Source organism: Chinchilla lanigera, unplaced genomic scaffold (assembly GCF_000276665.1).
Source record: "Chinchilla lanigera isolate Chin_1 unplaced genomic scaffold, ChiLan1.0 scaffold00123, whole genome shotgun sequence".
NCBI lineage: Eukaryota > Metazoa > Chordata > Mammalia > Rodentia > Chinchillidae > Chinchilla > Chinchilla lanigera.
In genome coordinates, this window is record NW_004955524.1 from 2922078 (window position 1) to 2940156 (window position 18079).

Here is an 18079-nt window from a genome sequence, read left to right on the forward strand (position 1 = left end):
CACAACCGTGCACACGTCCAGGCCGCCCAGGCGCGTGGCGGGAAGGCGCGCTGGCCACAGCGGAGTTGGGACAAGTCGAGGTGCGGGCCCAGGTGGGGTGGGCCCCGTGCAACCTCACCTGCCTGGACCCCCAGCCATCACCCCAGGGACACGGGGACGAAGACAGCAGGGACGAGCGCTGGCGTGGAAGGCAGGCCCGTGCTGGGGGCCGAGACCCGAACCCGACGGAGGTCTTCGCCCGGCTGCGGCACCAGGGGACTGGCCTCACACAGGCTGCGCCGGCGCTGCGCTGCGTCGCCCGCCTTACAGGACGGCTCCGGGGGGCCGCGTCACAGTCCCGCCCTGACCCAGTGGCCAGTGTCCTTGTGAGACAAGGACAGCAGCACAGGAGAGGCCCAGGGAGGACAGGGACAGAGGCCAGGAGCCTGAGGCTGGGAAGGGCGGGCGGGTCCCTCCGCCGGAGTCCGGGGAAGGCTCGGCCTGCCCGCACCAGGCCCCAGACTTCAGCCTCCGAACAGGCAGGAGCCAGCCAGCTCGCAGGCCCGCGGTGGCCACCCAAGGAGGGGCAGGCGCATGGTGCTCTCCGCGGGGACCCTCCCCAAGGAACAGGCCAGAGCAGAAGGGGCCCCGGAGTGACACTGCAGCCCAGGGTAAGACCAGGGACACAGCGGGATGGGGGACAGAGGCGAGGCGGAGCCCCGTGAGCGGACAGGGCATACGCTCTGGCCTCCTCGGTCCAGGCGGCCACCTGCTCGAGTGGACGCTGGGTACAGACTTCCGGCCACAGGGTGCTGGAGGCACCCAGAAGCCTCGGATTTACTTCTTGTCCAAGCGCACATGGGCCGCTTGCTGCAGACAGGCTGTCTGGATTCCAAATGCCTCCTGCGGAGCCCGGCCCTGCTCCACGTAGGGGCATGGGCAGGGACCCTGGCGCACACAGCCGCTCAACAGCACACAGGCAGCAGAGGCCAGCGTGGGCTGTGCGGCACCCGGCAGGCATTGCTACTCGCCACCCAGCAGGGCCCAGGGGACAGCACAGCCCACCCAAAGGAAGCCAGGGCTGCTGTCACTGGGTGAGGCTGCTGCAGGGCAGGGAGGGGACTGCCAGGCTCTCCGCAGCAGACACCTCGGGTGGCCAGCACTCCACACCGCCTCCTCACACCCCACTTCTGCCATGGGTGCCCGTCGGGTATGCAGCCAGGTGGCCAGAAGGGGCTCCGGGCTGCAGCACAGCTGGGGCCCTGCGCCTGGTGCCGCCAACGTCCCTGGGCCTGTGCTTCTCCCACACAGGTGCAGCATGGCCAAGCCCTCACCACAGAGCACCCCTGTCATCCTAGCACTCGGGAAGCTGAATCAGGAGGGTCCCATGAAAAATTAAACAGGACTGGGGGGATGTAGCTCAGCACAAAGGCCCTGGATTCAATTCTCAGTACTCTTAAAAAAATCAGTAACAGCCCAGATGTCACCTTCAGAGGGCCAGCTAATCACACGGGCCAGGGGTCGGTCCTTGGCCACAGGAAGACCAAGCTCTGAGGCCGCAGCACAGGTAACCCCGAGAGCCGACAGTGACAGCAGCCGGATGTGCGGCCACGCGGCGTGTCACCAGGCTGACAAGCATGTCTGGCAAAGGCGAATCCAGAGGCAAGAAGCAGACCGGCGCAGGGGGAGGCCAGGAGGGATGGCCTGGGGGACGGGGCTCTGTCTGGGGTGCGAACGCTCGGGGAGCAGGGAGAGGCGTTGTTCGACCTCGAGAACGCGCTCGGCTCCTATCGCGTGCTTCCCCTCCCAACGCCGTGAGGGAAACCACCACGGCCTTCCCGGGACTGGCTGCAGGGAGGCGACCACAAGGACCGAGGCTGGCTCAGCGTGGCCTGGCCAGGAAGCCCAGGGCCCCGTGTCTACGTGGAAGAGGAACACAGACAAGTGCCTGGGGACACCGCCACCACAGGCCCCTCCCAGGGTGGCTGGAGCATGTCGAGACCCCGAGGTGCACCCCGGCAGGCAGGAGCTGCGACCTTCCCAAGGGCCGAGGGACACATCCAAGAAATGCAAACTTCGGCCAACTTTCAATTGTTTTTTAATTCACTTTCTTATCAGACTTGCTGACTTTCCCTGATGCACTAGCCATGCCCACAGGCAGCCAGCGGGCCCTCCCTTGGGAGGGCTCTGTGATCCCCAACTCCCGGCTCCAACTCCAAGGGCCGGGGCGGGGGGTGCTGCAGGCTGGGGCTATGGAGTCCAGCTGGGGCCCTGCCTCTCACCGCAGCCTAGCAGCTGTGCGGCCCGACCCCAGGCGGAGGGGCGGTGCCCTCTGGGGAGGCAGGGACAGCAAGGTGTGGAGCTGGGATGTCATCTCGAACCAGATGCCCGCCACCTTCACAGTCCCCATGCCTGGAGGCCTGCGGCGCCCAGGAGAGGACCTCATCGGTAGGGATGGGCACGTGCACAGGAGAGGCTGGTCAGCCTGGCAGGGCTTGGCCCAGCCGGCATGCACTCTTCCTGACAGTGCCCTGCTGAATCCTGCACGTGCGGCCCAGCCTTGGGACAGGTCTCCCGGGGAGGGAGGGTCAGTGAGCCGGCAGGCACTGTCCCCAGGTGGGGACAGAGCACAGAAGCCCTCGGCACGGAGGCCGAGACGTGTGCAGCCAGGACGCACTGTGCCCACTCCAGGTGACCTGCTGCGGACGGAGGCTGGGGGCCATAGAGGCCCCGGTCTCCTGGGCAAGAGGCGCAAGGGATGGAGCCGGGCGGGTGGGCAAGGAGGCCGTCCTGGGGTCCCGGTGGGGCGACAGAACAGACTGCAGTGCAGAGAGGCAGCTGAGGCGGGGCGGGCCCTGAGGGTGGGACGGGGGCTGGGGGAGCCTGCGTGTGAGTGTCACTCTCCTGGGACAGGGACACAGGTCCACAACACACCGCAGGGATGCGCAGGGCAGGAGCGCAGGGCCCAGCCACGGAAGGCGCCCTGGGCACCCACACACCCTGCCAGCTCCCTCCCGGCCTCCCTACTGCCCCTGGCTCCTTCCCCAGCCCCAAGACCCCACACAGCTCAGCTCACCACGCACTGCAGCACTCTGCACCCCGCACCTCCTGTGCCCAGAAGCCCATAGAGCCGGGCCGTGCGTCCATGCCCCCGCCCCCCGCCGCACGCCTGCTCCCGGAACGCCCGCTCCCTGGCCCCAGCAGGTGCGGCCCCCTCTGTGCACGCACGGCCTCATCCCTGCGGGCCAAGTGCTCCCCCACTGCAAGCACAGCCCTTTCTACGTTTCTATGTCCAGACAGGGTCTCACTAGGTCCATAGCACGGGGTAGTGTTGAACTTGCAATTCTCCTGTCTCAGCCTCCTGAGGAGCTCAATGACAGGTGCGCTACTGCCCCGCTGGAGCTGTCCCTTCTGTCCCAGCGCAGAGCCCTCCTCCTCCAGGCGGCCCTCCTGCAGGGAGCCCTGAGTGCTGGCCCACAGACAGAGCAGCCCTTCCGCAGGGCACCTCAGACACAGGGGCCAGGGGCCAGCTAGGTGTGTGCCAGGGCCACACAGCAAGGAGAGCGAGTTACTGCTGTTCAGATACAATGCTGCCTGACACAGTCTATGCCTCCACCCCGACCAAAACCTCACATTTCAGCCAACAGAAAATGCCAGAAAATCCCCCCCTAAAATTCACATGAAACCCCTGGGGGACCTCAGGTATCTGCCATGGTTTCTTTTCTACGGTACATTTTAGGTAGACAGTGATCACGTTCGTCACGGGGAATTGGTGCCTGCACACGATAGATCTTGTTTGTTTTTTCCCCACTCCGCCCCCTCCCCTCAACTCTTCTTCTCTTTATTTATTAGAGCTGTTTCAATTTTTTTCTTGCAGGCTTTTATTTTCTTGTTCCTTTTTCCTTCCCCCCTCCCCTGTTCCTCTCCTCATTTGAACATTTTCTCCCCATTTCCCAATATCTATTATACATTTTGGTCCTTATTTACACTTTTGATTTCTCACACCAGAGACACAATGTGATATTTGAACATGTGTGTGTGATTTATTTCACTTAAGACTATGCTCTCAAGGTCATCCATTTAACTAGAAATGTCTCCAGCATTTCCTTCTTTATGGCAGTATAGCACTCCATTGTACAAGAAAAACCCACCACATCTTCTTTATCCATTCACCAGTTGATGGGCATTTGGGCTGTTTCCAAGACTTAGCTATTACAAACTGTGCTGCTATAAACATGAGTGTGCACGTATCACTGTGGTATACTATTAATTCTTTCAGTAAGATACCAGGAAGATACCCAGACGGGGAATAGCTGGGTGGGATGGGACCTCTCATCCTAGTTTTTGAGGAATCTCCACACTGATTTCCACAGTGGTTGTACCAGTCTACGGTCCTACCAGCACTGGAGAAGGGCTCCTCTAGCATTTGTCGTTGGCTGATTTCTTGATAACATTCATTCTTTCTGGGGTGAGATGGAATCTCAGTGTTGTTTTGATTTGCATTTCTCAAATAACCAGTGATGTTGAACATTTTCTCATATATTTATTTGCTATTTCTACTTCTTCATCTGAGAAGTGTATACTCATTTCAGACGCTTATTTTTGGATTGGGTCTTTAAATTTGGGGGGTCGGATTTTTTTTTTTTTTTGAGTTCTTTATATATTCTAGATATTAGTCTTTTCTCTGAGGAAGAACCGGCAATTTTTTTTTCCCACTGTGGGTTGTCTCTTCACTCTGTGGGTGGTTTCTCTTGCTGTGCAAAAGCTTTTTATAAGATGAGACCCCAGCTGCTGATTCTCTGTGACAGTTCCTGTGCAATCGGAGTTTTGTTCATAAAGTCTTTTACTACAACTGTGTCTCCAACCAACACAGTCTTGAAAAAGAACGAAGCTGGAAGACTGACACATTTTTGTTTCAGAAATTATTACAAAGCTACAGTGGGAGCCTGCACAGCGGCCTGTGCCTGCCATCCCAGCTACTCCAGAGGCTGAGGCAGGAGGACTGCATGTCCAAGGTCTGCCTGGGTAATTTATCAAGACCTTACCTCAAAATAAAAAATGAGCCAGGTGTGGTGGCACACACCTGTAATCCCAGCACTCAGGAGGCTGAGGCAGGAGGATCACTGTGAGTTCGAGGCCAGCCTGGGTTACATAGTGAGCTCAAGGCCAGCCTGAACTACATGGCAAGACCCTGTCTCAAAAAACAAGAACAAAACAAAACAAAAAAATTTGTAAAAAGATGAAAAATGAAAGGACTGAGGATATAGCTCAGCAGTACAATGCCTGCTTGGCAAGTGCAAGGTCCTGAGTTTGAATTCTGACACCAAAAAAATGAAGAAGGGCTGGAAATGTAGCTCAGTGTGAGGCCTGGGTGCCGGCCCCAGTACTGCACAGTACTGGCCTAACGCCAGCTGTGCAGATCAGCGGGCTCGGACAGAGCCCAGAATCAGGCCTCACAGCACTCGTGTCAGCGACGGCACCGCACGCTGACAAGGAAGGACGGCTTGTGACAGCGCCGAGGGCCTGGGACACGGGGTGTCCGTGTCACTACGGACTGTGTCTAGAGGTCCCCAGGCCTCCTGCGGTCACAGCCGGGGCTTTTCAGAGGCGGCTGGGCCTACAGCGTGTGCGGGTGGACTGATTCATGGTGCAATGCTAGGATCAAGGGCCTTAGGACTCAGCACGGGAGTGACGCCCGCCCTGAGTGCCTGGGTAAGATGGACAGGGCAGAAAGAGCTGCGGTCCCCCTTGCTGTCCTCTACCCGCCGTGAAGTGTTGCCCTCTGCCCTGCGCCACCCTGCCCTGGAGCCAGCCGAGTGTGGACTGGAACCTCCAGACTGTGAGCTAAACGGACCTTTCCGCCTTGCACTCTGGGTGTTGGGTGCTTTCTCTCAGCAACGAGAGAAGTCACTCAGACACACGTGCAGCAGGAGGAGCGGGCTCTTCCCGGACACCACGTACGAGACCAACTGCAGACGGACCCAGGACCAAAGGTTACAGCCGTAAAGCTGAAAACTGCAACTCTGGAGATGGAACTGAGACTATGAACGCTGAAACTATAAATCTAAAGCCACACAGCTGAAACCATAAAACTCTCCGAAGAAAATGGAGGAAAAGCCTGGGAACACTGGCTCTGGCACTGGTTTCTTGGATCCTGAAGCAAAAGCACAGGCAACAAAAGAAAAAACACAGAAATTGGACTTCATCCGAATTAAAACCATTTGTGCATCAAAGACGCGATCAGCAGAGGGGAAGGTCTCGTTCCCGGCGAACGAGAAAAGTATCTGCAAACCGCGTAGTTGATAAGGAATTAATATCCAGAATACGCAAAAGGACAACACGACTTAAAATGGTCTGCGAAGACCCTGCACAGACGTTTCTCCAGAGCAGGAGCAGCCAGGGCCGCAGGCGCACGCGGAGGGCTCTGCAGCGCTCCACACCGGGGAGGCACACCAAGGCCGGGCAGGTGGCACCTCACACCGGTGCCACACACCAAAGCAGGCGGGCGGCACGCACCTGTCACCCCAGCACTCTGGGAGGCCGAGGCAGGAAGATCTCAAGTCCTAAGTCCAGCCTGGACAACTCAGCAGGACCCCGTCCCCAAATTAAAACATGAAACGTGAGCCCACGGTGGTGTGGCTCAGCAGTGAGCACGCGTGGCTCTCCGCAGAGCAGGTGGCTCCGGGCAGGAACTGCAGAGCACGCTGAGCCACCGAGACGCGTCCGGCCCGCACCAGGCGCGAAGGCGAATGCAAGGGCGCCAGGCAGTCACTGTGCAGGCGGCGTCCCTGCGGGGCCGGGGACAGCCAGGGCAGAGTGCTCGCCCGCCGCAGGACCCATCCTTCTCTGCAGAGGGCTCTGCAGCCTTCATTCCAGATGGAGAACAGGCGGTGGGGGGGCGCTGGCAGCAGCCAGCGGAGGTGGGATGAGCTGCAGTCATGAGCCCCCGAGCGGGCAGGGGTCCTGGGCACGGCCGGCCTGACAGGCAGCACATTCCTGCACCCTCTGTGCAGAGCCAGCCGCAGAGGGTCACGTCTCAACGCCATGGTGGCTGAGGAGGGCAGGGCGTGCACAGGTTCAGGGAACTTAAGGGGAGGCCCTTGTCCTGGACACAGCCTCCGCCCCGCCTGCCCAGGGACAGCAGGAGCCCCGCAGCATGCTGGACGCTGGCTGCCCCCGGTGCAGAGGAGTGAGAGCAGGGGCTGTCTCTGGGCACGTGAGGACCCCGAGCTGCCGCGCCGCGGAGAGGCCTTCCCGCAGCCACATAGCCCCCGGGCCGCGTCTGGTGCCAGGCTGCAGCCTCAGAACCAACCCAGCACCCTGCCTGGCCACTTTGATGTTTCCTTGCAGAGACTGCTGGGCAGGGGACCGGCTGGCACCACCGTCCACCCTCTGCAGCCAGGAGAGCATGCCAGATGCACACAGCAAGTGGGAAGCCTTGGGCTCTCTCTTCAGTTCTTTTTCTTTGTTTTGTTTTGTCTTTTTTTTGAGACAGGGTCTCACTATGCAGTTCAGGCTGGCCTTCAGCTCACTTTGTAGCCCAGGCTGGCCTTGAACTCCCAGCAATCCTCCTGCCTCAGCCTCCCAAGGGCTGGGATTACAGGCGTGCACCACCATGCCCGGCTCTCTCTTCAGTTGTAACGAGTCTGGACACAGAAGTGGCTCACTTTCCTGACAAGTCATGGCATGGGCGGCCCTCGCTCCTTCTGCCCATGGGGTGGTGGGATGGGAGGGGGCTCCCTGTGGGGCACACCCATGGGGAGGGGGGTGGGGGGTGGGTTCCCTGTGGCACAGCTGTGGGAGGTGGGGCTGGGGCGGGTCCCCGTGGCACACACCAGCAGCCTGCAGACATGCTCGAAGAAGCCAGCGTGGTGGCACGTGGCTGTCACCCCAGGAGCTCAGGGGCCGAGGGAGGAGAACCAGAGAACCACGAGTCCAAGTCCAGCCCGGGCAACTTACCAAGACCCTATCTCAGAATAAATTAAAAAGGCCTGGACATGCAACTCAGTGACAAGCCTGGGTTTCATTCCCAACATCGGAAAAAGAAAAAAGAAAAGGTCCTTGAGGGACCTGCCCCCCACAGCACCCGGAGCGGGGCGGTGGTCTCCGGGGACAGGCCGTTCCACACAGCAGCGCAGGCTGGCTGGCGTTCTCCGCGGCTGCCCGCTTCCCTCCAGCGTCTCTGGGCCCAGCCCTGCAGCAGGCAGACTCCAGGACCCAAGCGTGGGGCAGCGGGCACCTTCGTGCAGAAATCGGGACCTGTCGTCTCCACTGCAGAAGTGACATTATTACTCCACGCGGCAGCTCCCGGAGCAGGACCGTGGCCGTGTGGCACTCGCAGCCCTCCTGTGATCCGGCTCCTGACCCTTCCGCGCTGTGCAGTGCTGGGATGAGCGCCAGGCCTCTCGCCCACCGCAGAGCAGCACCCCAGCCCGGCCTCAGCCTTGGCCTCGGCTCACGGGTCTGCACCCACCAGCTACCGCGGGGCCCTGCACCCCATCTCAGGGCTCACCTTGTCCTCACGGCTCCACTCAACTGCCCCCTCCAGCAGACAGCTGCTGTTGGACACCAGGGTCAGCCCGGCCATGCCAGGGCTCCAGCAGACCTGCAGTGCAGCGTCCCCAGGGCCTCGCACAGCCAGCGCAGACTGACCACGGAAGGGACGGGCTTTCCCGCCCGCCCCAGCCCTGCAAGGTGATGGCCTCACCTTATCTCAGGAGCTCGGAGGCAGGGCAGGGCACGCTGTGGTTCCCAGGCCTCCCTCTCACCCAGGCCAGGCGCCTCAGGCCTGCCCCTGTGGCATCACCCTCTGTGTCCATCGGAGAACCGCGGGATGGGCCGGCCACGCTTCGTTGCCTCTCGGCAAATAATCAGCACTGCCGCCTGCATCCCAGGCCCTCGAGGCACGTGGCGGCGCCCTTGTTTGCACATCCGGACCCCCATCTGGCCAGGGCAGGGAGCGCCCTCTGCTCAGGGCCACACAGGATGCGGCGCCCCAGGGGAGGAGAGGGGCCGTGGTCAGAGGCACAGTCCGGCCAGAAGTTGGGGTGCTATGCGGCCCGCAGGGACACCCTCGCCCTGTCCCCTCCAGCTTCCCCACTGCAGCCAGGGTCACCCAGGCCTTTCAACAACCCGTCACCACCACCTCCTGCAGGCCCCAGCCCGCCTCCCACCACGGCAAACGCAGGGGTGAGGGACACGGGCATGTGCGGCTCTCGGGGTACAAACATGAGCACTGTGGGGGTCAGGAAGGACCAGGGGTGCCCCGTGCGCTTCCACAGATGCACGGGATGGGGCCCAGCATAACACTGGGGCCGGCACTGCCCTGAGCCCAGCTCCGCCTCGCACCCAGGGCACTCCTGGGCCTCAGTCTGCTCTGGGCCACAGAGTGGCCACACGCTCCACCGCGGGTCACCGCCACAATCCCCTGGGCAGACACACCAACCCCAGGAGGTCACTCCTGCCACTCCTGCGCTGCGCCACACCTGCGGCCACCCCACTGGAGCCTCCCCCGGCTCCCAGCACCCACGGATGGCACCCCCGCCCCAGCCCAGCACCCTCCCACGCGGAGCCGTCTCCTCCACATATGGGGTCCCCGCAGGCTGCAGCATCCGCCCACCGACCAGCTGCAGAGCCCGGAGCCGTGGCCCACAGGAGGAGACTGAGCACCAGCTGCCCCTGCGATGAACCATGGCACACGGCACAAAGGCTGGCGCCCCGACCTGTCACACACCGCAACCTGCAGCACACCCAGCACGACACAGTCTCAGCACGGCTGCGTTTAGGGAGAAAACTCCCCTTGGGGGCACCCTGAGCACTGTGGGGGGCGGAGCAGCATCTTTGGTCTCTACCCACTCAACACCAGCAGCACTGTCCCATCCAAATGACCAAAAATGTCCCCGATGCCTCCAAATGCTCCCAGAGGCAAAGCCGCCCAGCAGCCCATGGGACACGGCGCACTGCAGCTCCCAGGCCTCCCTCTCTCCAGGCCAGACTACGCCCCTCGCGCCACACGCACTGCCAGCACGTCCAGGAGCTGCGGCCTGACTGACCACCCCCCCCAACCCCCATCCCACGGAGGGGCAGGGCCACCATGGATGGGCACCCAGGGGCGGGTCAGGGTGTGGCTGGCTGCCCTGTGCTCCAGGCTGGGACGCACAGTGGCTGTCAGGAGGGTACGCGAGCAGGAAGCACCGCCCGACGCTTGCCTCTGCGCTCAGAGCGCGCACGCGCTGTGATGAGCGTGCGGCTGTGCGTGTGCGAGGACTTGGGGGATGACCGACCCTACAGTGCAATAAGCACGCGGCGTGTGCCACAACGCCTATCTTAGACCCTTCCAAGAAACTCGCAAAATAACCACATTTTAGAAAGAAAAAATACAAAGAAAAATGCATTTTCCCCACAGGACCAGCACGAGTTCTCCGTGCACCGCACAGGATCCGCGCACGCTGCGTGCACCAAACTCCCCGGCACACGCGAGGACGCCTGCGGCTTCCAGCTCACGCGGACCATGCCGGGTGCTGCGCTCCAGAGCGGCCGCGCGGGCCCGCACCTGCCTGTGCCTCGCTCCGCTGTCCGCACTCAGATGCCCGCTCGACTCCCCGCTGCTTCTCAAGTCCCAGCACTGCCCACCGCCATCCCCCCACCATGTCCTCAGGGGTGCCGGCCACGGAAGGAAGACCCGCACTGGTGGCACGGCTGCAGCTCCCAGCTTATGCCGTGTGCGAGCGCCCCTCTGACTTGCTGCTAATGTGATCAGTGCTCGAAAAACCATTGCATTCAGGATACTGTCCGACTCGGGATCTCTGGAGGATGCGCTGGCTCCCTTTGGCTTCTCCGGGACCCAGCGTGGTCTAACACAGAGGGCCTTAGGCCTCGAGAGAGGCCTCCATGTCCACTTGCAACAGGGGGGTACCACCCAGGACCACCTGTGGTACCACCCAGGACCAGCTGACCAGCTGTCCCGTTTAGCTGGGAACCCAGATGCCCGGACCTCCAAGCAAGGCCACAAGCAGAGTCCTCGACCCCACTCACAACCCTCGCCCCACCCAGGCCCACACAGCAGAATCACAGCAAGTCTGGGGGCTGCTCCCTTGGGCTCCCAGGGACCCCAGAAATGGGAGCAGCGCAGCCTGCACGTCCTCCCTCCAACCCCACCACCCTGCCCATCTCCGTGCTGCTCTGGTCAGCCAACCTCACACTGGGGTGAGACTGGCACTGCAGGTCAGCCAGCACCCGTAAAGACTTTGTGGGCTTTACAGTTGCTATCATAAAAAAAACTCAACTCTCCACTGTCCCACAGAAGGTGCCATATGAGCCAGGTGTGGTGGCGCACGCCTGTAATCCCAGCACTTGGGAGGCTGAGGCAGGAGGATCATTGCAAGTTCAAGATCAGCCTGGGCTACAGAGTGAGTTCAAGGCCAGCCTGAACTGCATATCGAGGCCCTGTCTCAAAAAGACAAACAAACAAAAAAAAACAACCTGCCATAGACACTGCATAAACAAAGTGGGTGTGGACCACATGCTAATAAAACTTTATTTACAAAAGCAGGTGTACTTAGCCAAGCCCTGGCCTGACGGGCTAAGCGATCAATCTGGTGGCTCCCAACTGGCACGAGTCATTAAACAGGCTACATCAAGCTTCCGGCACAGAGATGAAAGGGTCTGCTTCTTTGCGGGTGCTGGGATACCACAAGAAACAGAGTGTAACTGCGGACTACCATCAGGTAAGCAGGAGAAGCACACAGCTGTAATCTCTGCTCTTGAGAAACTAAGGCAAGAGCATCATGAGTTTGAGGCCAGCCTGCACTATATAACAAGACCCTGGCTCAAAACAGGAGATAACATGGCCGGGGGGTGCAGCTCAATGGTAGAGCACCTGCCCGGCATGCTGGAGGCCCTGGTTTCCCGCTCCAGCACTATGGTAAAAAACAATGAAAGAAAGCCCAGGGGCCACCTGGGGAAAAGGCACGGAGCCCAAGCAACAGTTCCTGCCCTCGGCTGGCCACGGACCCCCACCTCACCCGGGCTGGCACCCCATTTCTGCACACGCCGCAGGGCCACAAAGCCCTCCCGGACTCCCTGAGTGGGTGGGCCCAGCAATCAGTCAGGCACCCGCTGCCCAAGGGAGTGTGCGCAGGGGCTCGGGCAGAGCCTGTGCACGGCGTCCACAGCAGCCGGGACGTGGGAGCAGCCCAGGTGTCCACCCACGCGTGGATCTCGCTCAGCTAGCAAGGGGAGGTGCCCCAGACCCACAACACACACAGATGGAGCTCGAACCGCGGTGCCGAGCTGGAGACGCCTGACAGGGCTGCACCACGCGCGACCCCACAGCAGGCAGGTCCAGCCAGGGAAGCCAGAGACAGGAAGCAGGTCAGGGCCTCCTGGGGGTGGAAATGCCCTGGAGCCACAGAGGTGACGCTGCGTGACCTGTGAGTGCCAACACCACCGAGTTCCAGGCTGAACTGCTGCGCTCCATGCAGCTGCGTCTCAGTGTTCCCACGCGTGAAGAGGGCCCTGCTCGGCCCTTAGGGCTGACCGTGTAAGCGGGAAACGTGGGCGTGGCCGGGAAACTGAGTCACACAGAGGAAAGCAGGCTGCTGAGCAACAGGAGACTCTACCCTGGTTTTCTGGTTTGCTCTGCGGTGGGGTCTTACGATGTCACCCAGGCTGGGCTCAAGCTCCTGGACTCAAGGCATTCTCCTGTCTCAGCCTCCTGAGTAATGGGGACCACAGCGGTGCTCCATCATGCCCTGCTCTTTTCCGTGTGGGGACGGAATGCAGGTCCTTTGCACGGGGTCACATCTCTAGCCTTAGTTTTTAATTTTATTTTGAGGCGAGGTCTCATTAAATTGATAACTTGCTTAAGCTACCTGTGACCCTCCTGCCTCAGCTCTGTGTTTCGGACACAGCTCCTCCTGTTCCCAGCTGGGATGCTGCTGAGGGCCTCAGTTTCCTCATCTGTAAGACAGGGGAAAGCGCCTCCTGGGGAAGGGGACTAAGCACCCACTCTCGGGTGACGGAACACCGTGCGGTGCTGAGCAGGAGCCAGGCCCATCCAGGGCAGGGTGACCTCTGCCCTTTCCTGGAGAAGCTCTGGCCACTCTACCCCCAGACCCCACTCTCAAAGCACCATCCAAGCCAAGCATAGTGGCACACACCTGTAACACGAGCTACTCAGGAGGCTGAGGCAGGAGAGTCTAGGTCTGGGGCAGCCTGGGGAACTTAGCAAGAGTCCGTTTCAGCTCAAACAACAAAAGGGCTGGGATGTGGCTCAATGGCAGTGGGTTGGCTGGTGTGCATGCGCCCCTGGGCGTCATCCCAAGGTGGCCAAAAGAAAAAGACACAGGATCGGGGATACAGCTCAGCGGCACGGTGCCTGCCTGGCAAGCACAAGGTCCTGAGTTTGATTCCCGGCACCAAAAACAAAAGAAAGCAACACTAAAAGAAAAAGACACAATCCAAAGCTCTCACTGCATGGTGCACGCAGGCAGCTGCTCCCTCCCTGGGCTGCCCCAGTGCCTGTCCCTGCCGCTCGCCAGCCCCAGAGCGCAGTGTGGAGCCGGTCCTTGTTCCCAGCAGTGGTGGGACGAAGGCCCCAGTCCAGGCTGTGGGACCCCCACCCTGCAGGAGATTCTAAGGGGCATTTACCTGCCACCAGGCAGTGTCCCTGGGGTGCTAGGCACACACACTAGCTTGGGAGGGTCTCCAACGGCCGTCACAAGTGACCACAGACAAGCGGGTGCAAAAGGACCCCAGGCCCCACTCACTGGAGGCGGAGGTGTGCCGCAACTGTGGCCTGCTGTGGCCTCCCATGCCCCTCCTGACCTCCACCTCAGTCTCTCCCTCACCCCGCATCCTCTCTTCAGGGGACAGGGTGGGCAGACGAGGCTGCCCTGCATCCAATCCCAACCCCAACCACACCCACGGAAGCCCCTCTCCAACCAGGGCCCGTTCCTGGCCCAGCAGTGACAAAGGTGGCCGAGGCTGTGCTCACAGGGGGTAGCCGCGTCGAGACTGTGCTCAGGGACACCTGCGTGAGTGCCGAGGCCGCAGATGGCCCCGGCAGTGGCAGCAGCCGGCCTGGAGGCGCCGGTGCCAGCGCCGGGATGGAGGCCAGCGTGGGGGCAGCCTCCACACCCCATCACCTGAGCCCCAACAGGGCCACACCTGTGGCCTGGGCCTGCTTCGCAGGAGGCAGTACAGAGCTACCAGTCACAGGAAGATGCTGCCAGGGCACCGTGGGTATTCTGTCACTTATTTTTTGTGACAAGGTCTCACTACATTTATGTCGTGCAGGCTGGTCTTAAACACCTGGGCTCAAGTGACCCTCCTGTCTCAGCCTCCCAAGTACCCAGGACCTCTGGGGTATGCCACTGCGCCTGGCTGACCGGAGACTCTTTCTGGCGCACCTTTCAGTGACCCTGAGCCCCAGCTGGCAGGCGACAAACACTTATCTCTTCCCTCACAGCAGGTGGCTCTGCTGACAGAACACCACCAACATCCACTCACTCTTGACCACCCCTTGCCCAGCTCATCATCCCTGACCTGGGTGCTGAGGTGGCCACGTACCCCATGTCCACTCCGCTCACAGCCATGACCACTTCCTAGGGGACAGGACAACCAGCAAGCAGTGCCCCTGCTCAGCACAGACCACGTACACACACCCACATCCACCAAAAACACAACACAGCTGGGCACAGCAGCACACACCCGCCATCCCAGCCACTCAGGAGGCTGAGGCAGGAGGATCATGAGTTTGAGGCCAGTCTGGGCAACATAGCAAAATGAAAAATGACAAAGTGCCGCCAAAAAAAAAAAGACACCAATACCTACAGCAGCGAGAAGGTGGAAACCACCCCCAGCGCCCACGTAACGGGGAGTGCGCAGCCCTGTGGAGGAGCACGGTGACCACAGCATGAGTGCACTTTTTTTTTTTTTGGTCTTTTTGAGACAGGGTCACACTTTGTAGCCAGGCTGCTCTCGAACTCACGGTGATCCTCCTGCCTCAGCCTCCTGAGTGCTGGGCTTACAGGTGTGCGCCACCAAGCTCGGCTCTTACACTGTACAACTGAAGATCAAGGTGATCAGTTTCTCTTTGTGTCTGTCTTACCACCAAACATTTTAAAACGGAAGAAAACACAGACACAGGTTACGACATGGAGGGACCTCAAAAACATACCACCGGGTGACAGAAGCCAGACACAAAGGCCACATGGTGTGCGACTGAACTGATACAAAATGTCCCGAATGGGGGAATCCAGACAGAAAGCCGATTAGTGGCTGTCGGGTCAGGGGCTGGGGGAGGGGACAGGGTCTCCTTGAGGGAAAGAAAATGTCAAAGCCACCAGTGACAGCTGCACAGCTGCGAATATAACAACCCACCAAAGGGGACGGGATCCAGGACCCCCAGAGGACCCCCGAGTCCACAGATCGCAAGCCCTTAAAAACGCAGATGGCCTCCCATGCATACATTCAGTACAGCCTTTGGGTGGGGACTGAACCCAGGGACTGTGCATCTCCAGCCCTTTTCTTTTTAAATTTTAAGACAAATTGCAAAGTTGCCCAGGCTGGACTCAAAACTGTCCATCCTCCTGCCTCAGCCTCCCGAGGGCTGGGATGACAGGGCTGTGCTACCACACCCAGCTCAGGTACAATTTTAATTTTCAAGTTCATCTGGCCCGCCATCGGTCGGATCTGAGGGTGTTGGGACCACAGTAAGCAGCGGGTCAGCCCCTCCCACTGCCAGTGGCGCCTGGCTTCCACTGCACCCGCCCAGGCCCAGGGACTCTTCAGGCTTTGTCACCTCTGGCTCCCACCTGCCACCCCTCCAGGGTGGCCACCCCTAGTGTCACTCGGTTTCCTCTCTACCACATGTCTCCCTCTCCGGTTCTCCCAAGACCACACCAGCTCCCCAGACGCCCAACCCCAAGTGCCCCGTGAGCCTCTGGGTCCCCACACCCAATACCCGCTCAGGGCACAAAAACGGTCGCTGAGTGAATGAATCAGCTGCCCTAACTTTACAGGGTGGACTGTGAGGCCCAGAGAGGTGAAGAAACCTGTCCAGAGTCACAAAGCAGAGGGCCACAGCCCTCCCAGCACGGCAGGCGCCCTCCCAGCCGAGGACCCGGGCACCTGCAGCAAAGGGCTGCTGTCCTCAGACATTCCCGGCAGAGGAGTCAGAGCAACAGCCGCGCCTCACCTGTCTGCAGGTTCGAGCACCCTGGTGTCCGTGCAGGAGCAGGTGCCAGGCCATAGCAGGCCACCGAAGGATGCGCAATGGCCCGCCAAGCTGGGCCTGAGCCTGCTCGCACTGATCCCAGCCGGCGCACTGTGGCACAGGACATGGAGCACAGCGCGACCCTGGAGAGCCACAGGGTCACCATCTGCTGGAGGCATCACAGCCTCAGGCTCAGACAGTGGGGCGAGGACACTTCAGGTGCGGAAGGCTGCCACTGGGTATGATAACCTCAAATGCCCACAGATGCCACCAAGTGTCCCCTGGACAGCAGCTGCAGAATCGCTCCCCAGAAAACTCAGCCGTTTCTCTACATCCAGTGCAAGCTCACCTCGGCCCACAGTGTGGCTCCCGACCAGGAAAAAAGGAGGTAACAGACAGAGGGAGGGAAGAGATGGGAATTCGGATCAGGACCAGGAGAACTGCACCCACAAATCCTCAAATGTTCCCAAACACACTGACCAATGCGCAAACCACAAAGGGGACACATAGCCACCTAAGGAATACTACTCAGCCATGAAAAGGAGTGAGGAACTGATGCATGCTACAACACACGTGAACCTAAGAAACACGATGCCGAGTGACAGCAGCCACACGCACAGCCACATAGCGTGTGACCCTCAGGTACAGAATGTCCAAAGCAGGCAGATCCACATGGACCAGAAGCAGATCAGAGGCTGCAGGGGTCAGGGAGGGAAGTGGACAGGCCTCTCTCTATGCCCTGGAGCAGGGACAGACGTGGCCCTGGGCACACTTAAGGCAGTGCCTTGCCAAGAGTGAGCACGCGGATAGATGTGTGCTACACAAACCCACAGAAACAAGAAGACACGCTTCCTCGGCCATAAGGCGACAACCTTGGGGAGGAATGATCATAAAATAATGTGACCCGAAAGCTCCATCTGAGGCAAGAGACGGCGGTGGCAGCCCCCGTGCACACACTGCCCGGGTGCCCGGGGTGAGGGACAGGGTCCTGCCAAGAGCAAGGAGGAAGCCAGGACAGCAGGCTGCAGGGCCAGGCCCAGCTCCAGCCATGCAGCTTCCAGGTGACACAGCAGGGTACCTGCTCGGGCCACCAGAAGCCTGGCAGAGCCCGGCCTGCCCAGCAGGTCCAATGTGCCCAGCCAGCTGAGGCAAAGCGGTCCTCCACCCTGCTCCACATGTGGCCAGCTGTCCTCATCCCAGCGGGAGGAACATCACCAGGGCCCCATCACAGGCGCTGCACCGGGAAGGGACAGCTGTCTCCTCTCCGAGGTCCAGGACTCGGCCCCTTCTTGAGCCCTCTCCAGGTCCCCACCGGGCACAGCAGCTGCGCTCTCCTCAGGTGCCCACCCCAGGTCTGCCCCTGCCCCAGCACCCAAGCAGGACTGAGACAACCGTGCAGACGCCCCTCTCCCTCAAGGGGCAACGATGCCAGGACAGCTGCTCCCCGCTGGTCCCAACATGTGGGGCCGCCTGTCCTTCCCAGGTGGCAATGCTGAGGAAGCCCCGGTCCTGCCTGGGTCCCCACGATGGGAGAGCACCTGCTCCCCAGCTCTCGGCTCCCAGCGCTGCTTCCAAGCAGCTCTCGGCTGCTACGCCCCAGTGGCAGCCGTCGTGCCCCCGGCGGCAATGGCCTGGGGGAACCTGCCCCCTGCCGAAGTCTCGATATGGGACACTGCCCCTGCGGGCAGCAACAAGGCGGGGCGGCTGTGCGCTCCAGGCAGCGGCGGAACAGTGGCACCTGTTCTGTCAGGTACTAACGGTGCGATGACCACGGCGGGGTGGCACCTGTCCCGCCCGAGGAGCAGCACCGAGGAGCACCTGCCCGCCCAGGTAGCGATGCTGCGGACCCGCACCGCCCACGACCGCCGCCGGGGAGGGAGG

The 18079-nt window shown here is 60.8% G+C and overlaps 1 protein-coding gene across 4 annotated transcripts in view; it reads right to left on the reverse strand.

The window, feature by feature from the left end:
* Crtc1 (CREB regulated transcription coactivator 1) overlaps window positions 1-18079 on the reverse strand; it is a 55948-nt gene that overhangs the window by 37424 nt on the left and 445 nt on the right. The gene's annotated exons all lie outside the window — the stretch shown is intronic.